Source organism: Protopterus annectens, chromosome 1.part1 (genome assembly GCF_019279795.1).
Source record: "Protopterus annectens isolate FY-2018-M chromosome 1.part1, PAN1.0, whole genome shotgun sequence".
Classification (NCBI taxonomy): domain Eukaryota; kingdom Metazoa; phylum Chordata; order Ceratodontiformes; family Protopteridae; genus Protopterus; species Protopterus annectens.
In genome coordinates this window covers 574712253-574725747 of record NC_056726.1, presented here as the reverse complement: position 1 = coordinate 574725747, position 13495 = coordinate 574712253, and the positions used below count along the sequence as shown (strand labels likewise).

General features: G+C 41.5%; 1 long non-coding RNA gene across 2 annotated transcripts; it reads right to left on the bottom strand.

Annotated features, from left to right (window-relative positions):
- Window positions 1-1085: 1085 nt before the first annotated feature.
- LOC122813365 lies at window positions 1086-13211 on the bottom strand. 2 transcript variants are annotated; one of them, XR_006366674.1, is made up of 3 exons: window positions 13202-13211; window positions 10315-10319; window positions 1086-1250 (listed from the first exon to the last, which is right to left on the bottom strand). It is a non-coding gene; the product is annotated as an uncharacterized LOC122813365 (long non-coding RNA). The 2 variants fall into 2 exon arrangements; XR_006366675.1 differs by lacking the exon at window positions 10315-10319 and adding an exon at window positions 8958-8960.
- Between the last annotated feature and the right edge of the window lie 284 nt (window positions 13212-13495).

Sequence of the window (13495 nt, the reverse complement as noted above, 5' to 3'; positions counted from 1 at the left end):
ATCCCCTCCCCTCCGGGGTGGGTGACCGTCCCAGGCGCGCCGGCCGCCGTCGGCGCACTTCCTCCACGTGCGTGCGCGCGGCTCGGGTCGGCCGGGAAGGCAGCGCGGAAGGTGGCTCCCTCGGAGAAGTGTTACAACCAGCGGCATCAGCCCTCGCCGTGCGGGGTCGTGGGAGGCGACCGCCGCCTGCCCGCCCCGCCCTCGGCGGGGGCGAACCCGGCTCCAGCGGGACTACCCGACTGGGCGGACTGCCCTCAGTGCGGCCCGACCCGGCGTCCCCGCCCGGGCGGCGGGCTCACCGGTGCCGGGGTCAGCGGCGGCGTCGGTGACCCACCCATCCCGTCTTGAAACACGGACCAAGGAGTCTAACAGGTGCGCGAGTCCGGCGTGGGCAGGAGACCCCGCGCAATGAAAGTGAGGGCGGCGCCCCGTGAGGCGGATCCCCGCCCCGTGGCGACCGCCCGGCCCGTCTCACCCGTCCACGTCGGGGAGGTGGGCGTGGCGCCTGGTGGGACCCGAAAGATGGTGAACTATGCCTGGGCAGGGCGAAGCCAGAGGAAACTCTGGTGGAGGTCCGTAGCGGTCCTGGCGATGCCGTCGATCGGTCGTCCGACCTGGGTATAGAGGCGAAAGACTAATCGAACCATCTAGTAGCTGGTTCCCTCGAAGTTCCCTCAGGATAGCTGGCGTCGGATGCAGTTTATCTGGTAAAGCCCGAATGATTAGAGGTCTTGGGGCGAAGCGATCTCAGCCTATTCTCAAAGTTTAAATGGGTAAAGCCCGACTTCGCTGGCTTGGAGCCGGGCGTGGAATCTGGCCCAGTGGGCCACTTTTGGTAAGCAGAACTGGCGCTGGGATGAACGAGCGCGGGTTAAAGGCGCCCGATGCCGACGCACATCAGACGCCAGAAAAGGTGTTGGTTGATATAGACAGCAGGGCGGTGGCCATGGAAGTCGGAATCCGCTAAGAGTGTGTAACAACTCACCTGCGAATCAACTAGCCCTGAAAATGGATGGCGCTGGGCGTCGGGCCCATACCGGCCATCGCGCGCTGGGAGCGAGGGCTAGGCGTGGCAGTAGGAGACGCCCAGCGGTGGCACTGAAGCCCAGGGTGAGGGCCCGGGTGGAGCCGCCGCGGGTGCAGATCTTGGTGATAGTAGCAAATATTCAAACGAGAGCTTTGAAGGCCGAAGTGGAGAAGGGTTCCATGTGAACAGCAGTTGAACATGGGTCAGTCGGTCCTGAGAGATACTCGTTCCATGCACTGCCTAAATAATGCCACAAAGTGAAAAGCTGCCCCGATAGTATTGTGGAAATAGCAACTGCCAACAAAAGTTAACTTGCCAAAAAAATGAAACACTATTTTATATGACAAATTCAAGCAGGTTGGATGGTAGTCCCAAATAAACCGTTAAAGATGGAATTCCAAAAGTATCACCACTATTAAATGTACGGCCACCAGAAAGAAGCCGTTGAATGTATGTAGAAAAGTCACATATGGCATTTTAAGTAACCAAAAAATGTTACCAGACTAGTTGACGAATCCCCAGTGTTGCGATAAGTCACCAAACACAATTCACCATATATTAACTTGAATATAGTTCCATAGCAGGACTGTAGCTGGATAACTGAAACAAGACATCCCAAACACAGCCCAGAAGTTGCCGCATGATATGGAAATGACCAAATGTGTTGTAAAAAATAAATAAAGTCCACCTCTTGCAGCCTATGGAAAAAATAGGTATAATACTCCAAACTATGTCCCCAGGAAAGCAAATAATGATCAAAAAACTGCAAACAAAGTGCAGTAGGTTGTTTCCAATTACAATATTAAGGTGGCTGCTTTTCTATAACTTTTGGGGTCTTGTTTTGACAATCTTTTGAGATTCATATTTGGGCCCATTTAGTTAGCAACATACATTCCATATATATTATGGAACTGGATAATTTATTAAAGGGCCTTGCTTCTGATAGGGAGGACCTATCAGTCTTTGGACTGGGGACACTTGGAGAGAATGTGGAAGGCACTGATGCTGGCCCCAATGTCGAAAGTTGTGAGACAATTTTTTTGAACTTAAATAAACACATGCGTTCATTACGGAACAGCGTTTGGCATTATAAGCTTTTCCAGGCTTACTTAACTAAAGGTATCACTCCATGTGGTTTACGTGTTCCTACACAGCCACTTGTCAGCACTCCTGATGACCTTTTATTGAAACAATGGGGGGAGTACAACAGGAAACTTCTCTCAAATTCGTAGAGATACTAGCTAATCACCACAATAGGATTATAGACCAAGAGATAGAATCTATCACCCAGCTAAGTGATATGGCAAAAAAGTATGAAGGACAACTCACATATCGCAGCAGTATTAAAAATTTAGGTAAAGAGTTGATTACTTTAGAAACTCAGCTAAAGGAAAGAAAGAAAAAGAAGTTCCTTAGGGACTTAGGGGACTATAACAAAGGAGACCCCTTTAATTTTGGTAAGTAAAAACATGTCCGATTTACTCAACACAATCGGACACCTTTCAAAAGGAAACATACCAAATCCATTTTAAAAAAGGGACACACACAAAGCACTGACACATCAGGTGAGGAATCATCCTCAGGTTTAGAGACAGAGTCAGTGGGTGCCACAGGCTCCCCTGCTATGAAAAGAAGGAACTCTACTGCCTTACAGGATTTACACCAAGGAGGGGGGGCAGGAAACACCGTAGAAGTAGACAATATGGAGAGCTTACTCCAAATGTTTGTACACAAGGAACAAATGTAAACATAACTAATATTTCTTCTCACACCCTCACCTCCTCTAATACTGAAATCCTAAATAAAGGTTTATCATTCATACCTGGTTTTTTCGTTTCTGAAGAAAATTTTGTTAATGATATTCTTTCATTTTGCAGGAATCTTAATTTAAAATTATTTTTTCAGGAGCAGACAACCTCAAGAATCACTGATGACTTCAAATACCATAAATCTTCTTTTATACCCCCTATGAATCATAATGTGTCCATATTTCAAAATGCCATCATCAAGGATCTTCACTTTCAGTTCAGGACACACAACCCTTTGGCTAATAATATATCTAAAACATCTATGGACAATATTATTAAGCTAGCTAATAATCATGAGTTAGTCATAATTGGGGCCGATAAGGGTGGAGCTGTAGTTATACAGGATTGGGACTAGTACGACAAAGAAGCTAACAGACAGTTGTCTGATGCACGCTACTACACCCACCTTACCACTGTCCCCACCCCCTTCTTTAAACAAAAAATTGATGAATTTCTTTCTTTAGCAGTAGAAGAGGGCATTATTAGCAATAACACTAGAATACAATTAACATAAACCAACCCATGTCCACAATATATATACTTTCTGCCAAAAATAGACAAAGTTCTAAAGAATCCTCCTGGCAGACCCATTGTCTCTGGTACAAATTCACTTACTGAACCTCTGTCTCTTTTTCTAACCAAATATTTGCAACCTCTCCTAAAATGTGTCAGAGCACGCATCAGGGACACTACAGAATTTCTTCAGTTTATTTCTGAAGTACAATTAGAACCAGACTGGCTGTTGTGCACATTAGATATTACATCTCTCTATACCAATATCCCACATTGGGCAGGATTAGAAGCCTTAGAATATTGGTTAAATAAAACAGAAATGTACAAACTTGGTTTCAATACTCTGTTACTGTGCTTCACCAAACATGTGCTCACAAAGAACATATTTTTTTATCAGGGCAGATGCTTCTTACAAATAAAAGGTACAGCTATGGGAGCATCTTTTGCACCAATATATGCTGATTTATTTATGGCTTATATTGAAGAACAGATTATTTATGATAACTCCCATAACTTATACATAGAAGAAATGGATATCTGGAGATGATATTTGGATGATTGCTGGTTGGTGTGGAGATCGGATACGAAATACCTTCTGGAATTTATTACATATTTAAATGAGAACAAATGGGGAACTGAATTTACAGTCAACTATGAGAAAAACAAAATAATTTTTTTGGATGTTTTGGTTTCGCGTGCATCTGACCATATGTTGACCACTGAAGTGTACTGGAAATTTCCCGAAAATAATTCACTTCTCCATGCCACCAGCTTTCATCCACCTCATATTTATAAGAATATTCCTAAATCTCAATTTATGAGAATGAAACACATTTGTTCCGGTAATAACACTTACACACATTTTAGAGATTATTTGGTTCTTAGATTCAGGGACAGAGGTTATAAAATGGGTCAAGTCATACATACTAAACATGTGGTGGATAATATGGAGTGGAATAACCTCCTTCCCAATAAAGAAAAGGGTGATAGAGGAGGTGGGTCACCTAGACTAATTACCACTTATGAACGTAACACTAAAGCATTAATGAATATTGTTCAACAACATTGGAATATTTTGACATGTGATACTAGACTGAGTGAATTGTTGGGTGACAGATGTCTTTTCTCATTTTGTAAAGGCAAAAATATTGCTGCATTTTTTAACCATTTCAAACATGGGCAGTCTCCCAATACTAAATCAATTGAAATCACTTTATCAGGTGAGCCCCTAATTGGTTGCCATCCTTGTGGCCATTGTATCCATTGTTCCAGACTATTAAAACACAGAAGCTTTAGCAGTCAGAACACCCCTCAAGTCTTTGACATTTGATTTTTTGCCAATTGTACTTCTGATTGGGTGATTTATTTGGCTAATTGTAGCTGCTCAGCCTTTTACATAGGTCAAACTTCCAGAACTTTGAAATTCAGGATATCAGAAGATCTCTGAGATAAAACACCACAAAGAAACTAATGCCCTTTATAAGCACACCCTGTCACATAAAAATGCATAATTTAGTTTTACTATTACTGATAAAATTATGAGATCCAGGAATAACAAATTGGGTTGGCATGATTTGTTGAATACTATGGAGAAAAAATTGATTGTTAAGTTAGGAGGTCTCTTTAAACCAGGACTTAATGATCATCTTTAATTGATCACATGTCTAGTTCATTTTGTATTTAAGTATTTCTTTATTTGTCACTTTTTTACACTGATGAAGGCTTTGGTTTGATTCAGCTGAAACTGGTTTGTCTTTTAAAGAATACTTTTATTAAAGTATTATCTGGTGCCATTGTATGCTGCGCACTATATGAGCACAGCCACTTGTGCATGATTCCTGACATCCCACATAGAACTACGGCGCTCACCTCACAGATAATCAAGCCAGTCTGGTGGTCTCCTGCCATTAAAAGAGTATACAACAGATGGTAGACACTGCTGAAGGAAACAGGATAATCCCAGGATGCAAACAACTCCCTTACCAGCCCCAGTAATATGTTGAGATCCCTCATGGAATCCTCCAAAGTTGATTATGTAATTAAAATCACCACAGATTCCACAGACAACCACACAACATTCTATAGTTATGTCTGAATTCTAACTGGCAATGCTCAGAAGTGTTCTGGGCTGCAACAGAATGGCATTACATAGTTTGCTCCTATGGAATGTGCCAATATTCTGACAGATTGATTTAGTGCTGCATTCACCCCTTCACACCCCCAAATGGGCCCACGTCAATACATAAAGGGTTCCATTGCCCAGTAATCACAGCCACACAGGCAGAAAACGCACTACCCACAACTTAGAATACATCATCCATGGGACCAGATTACATCCTGGGCTGTGTACTACATGAACTACAAAATGGAATGGCAACTCACCTAACTGTCATGTGTAATCATAGCCTCACATCAGGCCTGGTGCCCACTGAGTGGTGCACAGCTGCAGTTATCCCACTCCACAAGGGGGAATCCACCTGTGATCCCTGGAACTACCATCACATCAGTCTGATGAGCCTGATCTGCATGGCCATGGAATGCATTATCAGGGATGTTTTGAACACAGACATTGACAATCCTCAAACACTGGACCCCACACAGATTGGGCTCATGGAGGCCAGTCTTGTCTCCTGAAATGATTGACTGCTTTGACTCAGTCTGCATAGCTGTTGAAGGGGGTAAGGCAGTCCACAAAGCCTATGTGGACCTCACCAAGCCCTTCAACACCATCCCCCAGTCTGAAAACATAGATTAACATACTAATCTGGCCATACATCCCTTTGCCACTCTCTGGTTTGCCACATGGCTTACTGACAGAACTCAAACTGTAGGTGTAACTGACTACAAATCCATCCCCAGACAAGTGACAAGTGGAGTACTGCAGAGTTCATTCCTGGGACCACTGTTGTTTGGCATCTACATCTCTGAAGTACAGGCCAATGGTATGGGACTCTGGCTAATAAAGGTAACAGATGACTGCAAAACGGGTGTCATTATGAGCCTGACTGTACTGCATGAAATGTTACTGATACCAGCCTGACATCATACAGGTGGGATGGAGTACTGTTAACATCTTGTGTCCTTGCTGTGTAAAGTCCTGGCTATGGGATCTGCAACAGTTGGTAGTGTATTGCAGGGCAGATGTGTTTGGCTGTGGGGGAATATCTATTCGTGCATGGTGTATGTTGTTTGTGCCTGTCAATGGAGCATGTGGACATATATGTTTCTGCTATGTTCCCACTTTATCTCTTTATCTACAGATGTATGTCCATAGATACCTATATATATATATATATATATATATATATATATATATATATATATATATATATATATATATATATATATCTGCTTACATATATGTGTATGTATATATATATATATAAATATATATATATTTACATATATCAAAGCAAAATCCATAAATGGAGCTGTAATTCCCTCTAAAGAATGATGTCAAAACCAAATGGTGTTACGACAGTCTTTATTCTGATAAATAAATCTAAACAAGTATAAGCGCTTTCGTCTGCCAACATGCAGATTTTATCAAATACACAATCTAATTCATTACACATCTTTAAATACCATTTCTAATTAAGCAAATAATTAAATTTAAAGTGAAGTTGCACTAATATAAAAATTCAAATCACGTGTTTAAAAATGCAATAACCATTAAAAATATGTGTAAGTTTCATAAAACTTTCACTCTGGCAACTAAAATAGGCTTTATGGAGGCTAGTTCATTCATCCCTGGTAATTCACATGCATTTAATTGCAGTTCCCATCGCAGTTCACTTTCCTCTATTTTGTTATGCCAGTTACCCCCTCAGGCATTTTTCAACACTATTTCTAAAATCCCAAATCTAAATATAGTAAATGAGGGGCAAGTTAGGGTATGTTTATACAAAGCGTTGTTAACATTGGCAGATCTGATGACATACAAATGTTCATATATCCTTCTCCTAAAACCCCTCCCAGTTTTCCCTATGTAAAATCCATTGCATCCTTCACATATACCAATGTACACCAACCCCTTACTTCCACAGTTACCCGCTGCCAATCTAATCTCTTTCAATGGTTCACCTATCCTTACTACCTGATCTCTCAATATGTAAACACATTGTGCACACATCCCACATGATCTCATACTTTTTTCCGAGACCTTTTTTAAGGTGTGTTCCAAGAGGTATTTGATGTTGTTACCCATCTTGTGGGTAAATGTTGGGTGATACCGTAATTTCACCAAAAGTTCATTGTTAATGCCCAGGATTGTCCAGTTCTTCTCTAAACTCTTCCTAACCTTTACTCCAAATGAACCAAATTGTGTCAGCATTGAGTGCCTGAAATTTGTTGTAATTGTACTGTCTTGGTGACCATTCTGATACCTGTTCCCAGTGTGCTTCAGGGAATGACCATGTACATATATCAGTATGTTGTATCCGTTTAGACATTAATATATTTTCACACACACATACATCTACATGTTGGGATACATTCTCTGTACTGTTGTATGACTGGGCTGGATGATATGTTTGTGAATACAGCAGGATTATGTATATCTGAGATGCCTTAGAAGTAAATCACTTGGGCTATGGTGTGCATTGTCCTGGGTTCGAGCTTAGCAGAGGTTGTTTATTTTGTTGCTACCCAGAACAAGGGCAGATGGATACAGAGTGATTAAGGCACCTTAAAGCAGTTGTACGTGAGTTTGCGTGAGTTTGCATGGAGGTAAACACTGCTAAAGTCTGGCTACAGTTTTTTATTCTCAGTTAGCTGCTGAATTGCTTACCCTGTGTAGGCATTGCTTAGCTCCCTGCAAACCTGCGCAAACCTGCTTAAAACTGCTTTAAAGTGCCTTAATCACTGTGCATCCAATGGGCTGTGTTCTGCCCAGCAACAAAATAAACAGCGCTTGCAAAGCTCAAACCAAGGACCCTGCACACCATAGACAAAGTAATTTACCACTAAGCCTTGACAGATACAAAGAGATGCGATGTTTGCAGAAACATATCATCCACGCCAGTCATGCAACAGTACAGAGAATGTATACCAACATCTAGATGTATGTGTGTGTACCTATATTAATATCTACACAGATACAACATATCAAGATATGTAGATATATATATATATATATATATATATATATATATATATATATATATATATTTTTTTTTTTTTCTAAAGCTATATACATATATATCCATATATATGCACATATATACATGCATATGCCTAAATCAACACATATATGTGTCTACACCTATATGTTTACATATACACAGCACGTTACATATGTGTATGCAGATATATATCTATGTAGGTGTATACGGACATAGTTATATATATATTAGCAGATGTATTAATCTATATAGGTATATATGACAATACATTTGTAGATAGCAATGGCAGATTAACAAATACACATATGTCCACAATCACCGTTAATGGGGTTGAAAGACCCCACATCTTGTACGAATAGGCATCCTCCTACAGCCAAACAAGTGGCTGGCATTGATGTCACATGTATGGGTATGGCTTTGCACCCCAGCCTCTCAGCTAATTTACATCTGTTATCCCTGTATGGTTGACATTGTGATATATAGTACGGCCTCCAAAAAAAATAAGCAAACCTCCCTCCATATTGCCCACAGCTGTCACACACTCACCCCCCTTCTACACAGGATATGAGTTACAAACACTCACTCACCTGTTATGTCTGGGAGTTGAACCCCTACCTAACTAGTTTATTACACTATACAGTTATAGTACGAGCCATGGACATTACTGAAGTACGTCTTCCCCAAATGTGAATTTCACATTGAATGACATCAGCAGGATTTACCAAAGAATGCCATTTCAAGTGTACTGTGAGTGATTAGCCTAAAATGCATTGCTCTCTACACAGACAGTGAGACACACACAAAACATCCACAACTGCCCTGGGCATTGCACATGACCTGGCAGTTGATGGAGGGGTATCCCTTGCGGTTTATGTAGCGCCTACCCTGCTCACTGGGTGGTGTCTCAATGTGTATGTGCATGCAGTCTATTGCACCCAGTACCTCCGGGTAGTCTGCCACATGGTGGAAGAGACGCATATTGCTGGCCAACTCCTCCTGCATTCAGGGGAAGTATATGTGCTCATTGGCATCTGGCAACATGGCATCCAGGAACTGGTGGAATACCCTGGATGCTGATGTCTGTGAGATCCCCATGATACTCCCAGTTGGCCTTTGAAAGGTACCTGTGGCTAGTATTCTCAAGCTTACACATACCTTCGTGTCCACTGGGATGGGTTCGCCTCTGTTACTTCTGGCTCTGAGGCGTGGCAGGCACAGCTCAACAAGTTTCTGTATGGTGTCCCTGTCCACCCTGTAACACTCTACTATCTCCAGATCATGTAGCCCCTGGTAGGTTACCCTGGGTCTGAACACTCTTCTCCTCCTCTGGTGCCTGTGATGGTTGTCAGCATCATCCTCCACACCATCATCAGTCTCCAACACATGCTGGTGAATCAAAGCTATGGCAGCCCCTAACATGTGCATATTAAAACGTCCCTGTCTGTATACACCAATGGTGCAGAATGTCTGGGAATACACAAGTGTGTGTGTGTGTGTGTGTGGGGGGCTTTCACACCTTATACTATTGTGTAATGGATGATGCTGGTGTAATTGGGTGTGTATGTGCAATTCCAGCTGCAGGGTGTCTTAATTATGGGTTTTACAGCAGGTACTGCTATTGTGGGGCCTTTGGTGTTGACTTACGCTTGGCTGCCGTGATTCATCTATTGCCGTTTACTTCACTTTTCAACCCAATTCCCCTCCCATTGTTAGGCATGCATCCCACTGCCTGCTTTCTTGTTTTGTACTTTCACAACCCAGGATTGTGTTGCAAAATGTGCTATGTAGCTGATCTACTGCAAGTTTGCTTTGTTCTGCTGTGACAGTTCTTTTCTTTCAGTACGGCACCTCCCTTTTCCTGTTCTGCAGGTAGCTGCTAGCAGCCTTGTTAGCTGTTGCCAGTGACCCACTGTGAGTTCCTAGGTGTTAATTACTCATTTGTACTCCAATTACCATGCTGCAGCATTTCCTTATCGTCTTCCCGTATCCTTCCTGTTTCAGCTGTGGTGCGTGCTGCACACAGCTTTTTACCGGGTTTCGAGCGTGTTTTCATCCACGTTCACATGCACTTTCGGTTACCTTGTGTGCTCTCAGCTAAGCAACGCTATGGCTACTTCCACACCCCTATCCTGCGGCTTTGCTTAGCAACAGGAAACCCGGATTAGCAATGTTCCAATGTGCTTACAGCTACGGTGGCGCACCCCTCTTTTGCTGTCATGTTTACCTCCAGGCTACACCTCAGTGTTGTACCGCTATGCTGTGTGGTATATCCTTACACCGGCGGGGGAGTTTGCGATTCAGTATTACTTGACTCATTTGCATGGCATTGACTACTAATTCCTAGTAACAGTGCAGAACACTGTCACAGACCCTTAGCAACCCTTGCTCCATGGTTGTGGTGTAGCATGCATGCCATTGACTATTATGGGGAATTCATGAATTGTGTTACATTGCAGTTTTATGACATCTAAATATATTTTCATTGTGATTCCATTTGCGCACCAATGCACTGCAGTTTTACTTTGCATTAGTGTGGCCATGACATTAAATATTATTTTTTATGTGTTGTGCATGTTTTTTTATGCCATTGGCTATATATTTAGCCATTGGCATATATTGACATTATAATATGTACGTTTGGTCTGCTTTCATGGCTCTGATTTTATGTTTGAAAAAATGTAAACCATTTTTTTGGTTTACATTTCTTCATGCTTATGCTATGCCTGCACCACTTCATGAATCGCTATATACCTTCATTTGCATGCTACACTGCTGTGCATGGGGTAGTTAGCATACATGCACTGGGATCTGCGCAGCTCTGGCGTACGCTGGTAGTGCACGTGGAAACAGCCCGTACCTGAATCGCTCAGCGGCCATATTTGCTGTTAGATCGCCAATGCTACTCCGGTGCCTGGTGCAAGCTTCATGAATCCCGGGGTTCATGTAAAAGAAAAACCAGTAAACAAGTCAATGAATGAGCTACAGCTTGCAGAGCAAAACAATAAGAGGGGAAACTGTTATTCAGTGTAAGACAATGGAAAGCATACCCAAGTATACAGACACTGAACGTCTTAAATCTACACTGAAATTTGAAATGGAGAATAAAAATGCACAGTTGATCTGTAAACTGTTTAAAATATATATCGAAACGTCTGACTGACAGCACAAAATTTAGAGAGGTTAATGAATGAAAAATGATATACATTAAAAAGTAAAACCTTTAAAAAAGGTAAAAACAAATAGCATTTCTGCATCTTCCGGTGTCTCAGTAAAAATGCAATCAGTTGTTTTAGACCATTATGATAACATGGGCTATAATGATATGAATGACTGTAAAGCTGGACAAGAAAAATTACAGGGGCATAGAGTCTCCAGTGCAGCAGATGTGGACAGAATAAAAACCATTGAAAAGCATTTCAGTGCTGCGTATACCCAGTGTTTGTCACTTATTTTGCACAATGTTGTGGGACGCAGAATTACGAAACAAAACCAGCAGCTTGAGTGCACAACCAAAACCAGAAACCAAAAGAAATGTGTATTAGAATGATCAAGAACAACCTCAAGAAGTTCATGTCCATGCTGTTTAAGGATTTGGTTAGAATAAAAGATATTTTTGAAGAAGTTCTCGTGTTGCCACTTATTTAGCTGTATTACTGGAACCCATGTACTGAACCTCCTAGTAAAGGAGGTACAGCAAAAGATTAATGAATGCCTTGATAAAACTGAAGTAGAAAGGAGAGACCGTGGCAAAAAAAAAAAAGACAGAAAAAAAAATAGAAATGTATGGACTAAGGCAACTATGATGTTGTGTCTGTCAGGACTGGCTTTTTTTCCTAGAAAAATTCTTCCAAATGGAATTATGTTTGGAGAAAACATACATATTTGTTTGTGAGCCAGCCAGGGTGGGATTTGGCTGGAATGTATTACTCATTCCCACAGGACTAAGCTGGGAAGTATGCGTTATATTATGCCCCCACAGATTATAATGTGTTATAGCTGTAGTGTTTGGGCATTACTGGATAGGGATTTCACACATATGCCCAAATATTGGATGTGTGTAGAAAGGGACGAAGTGAAGCAGAAAGAATAGGGAGTTAGATAAAGACAGGAAAATGACAAAACCTGAGGAAAAGGCCTGATAATCTCTTAGGACATCTGACTGACACAGACAAGGCAGCTAGAAAGACCTGGTATTAGACAAGAAACTGATAATCAGTGGTAAGTCTGATATCATTTTAGTATGAGTGATTGCCCTCAAGGGACTGAATTTAAATTACAGGAAATGTTATAAGTTAAAATAATGGTGCTAGATTTAAACTATTTCTTTAAAAAGGTTTGAAAATTTTTTAAGATATAATAATGAAGTGTGATGAACTTACATGTTCCTAAATGCTTAAGAAAAGCTTGTTGTCTTTTTTTAAACTGCATATAACACTTGTTCTCTTCAAACTAGTGTCATGTATTAAAGGCAGAGTATTTACCTCATTGCAAAAATGTGTCAGAGGGCAAGAGACTTTAAGTCAAAATGATAAATGACATTATATGTATGTTTTCAATGCGTTAGTAATTCTCCAAAATACTACACCCTGTAACATAATAAAACCAAAATAATTAAAAGAAGTGAAGTAAAATAAATAAATATTTAAGTGCATGCAGCCGTAAATAAATAAATATGGAGCATTACACTGCGGTGGTGGTGCTGCGGTAGCGTTGTCGCCTTATAGCAAGACGTTGTCCTGTTCAATTCTCAGCTAGAGCGTCTTCTGTGTGGAGGCATACGTGAATGGGGCGTGCCTTCATTGAAGGTTGTGCGTCAGGGCTGGTAACCCGGTACGTAAAAATCCACTACCAATCATTAGCGGACCGGAGTTCCGCTGTGGCTACCCCTAACCGGGAAAAGACGAAAGACACAAACAAACAGCCATATAAACAAAAAAACATTATTTACAGCATCGATCTGAAAAGAACAACTATACTACAGTTAAAACAGTATTCCAAATCCATTAAGCATTTAGCAACAGACT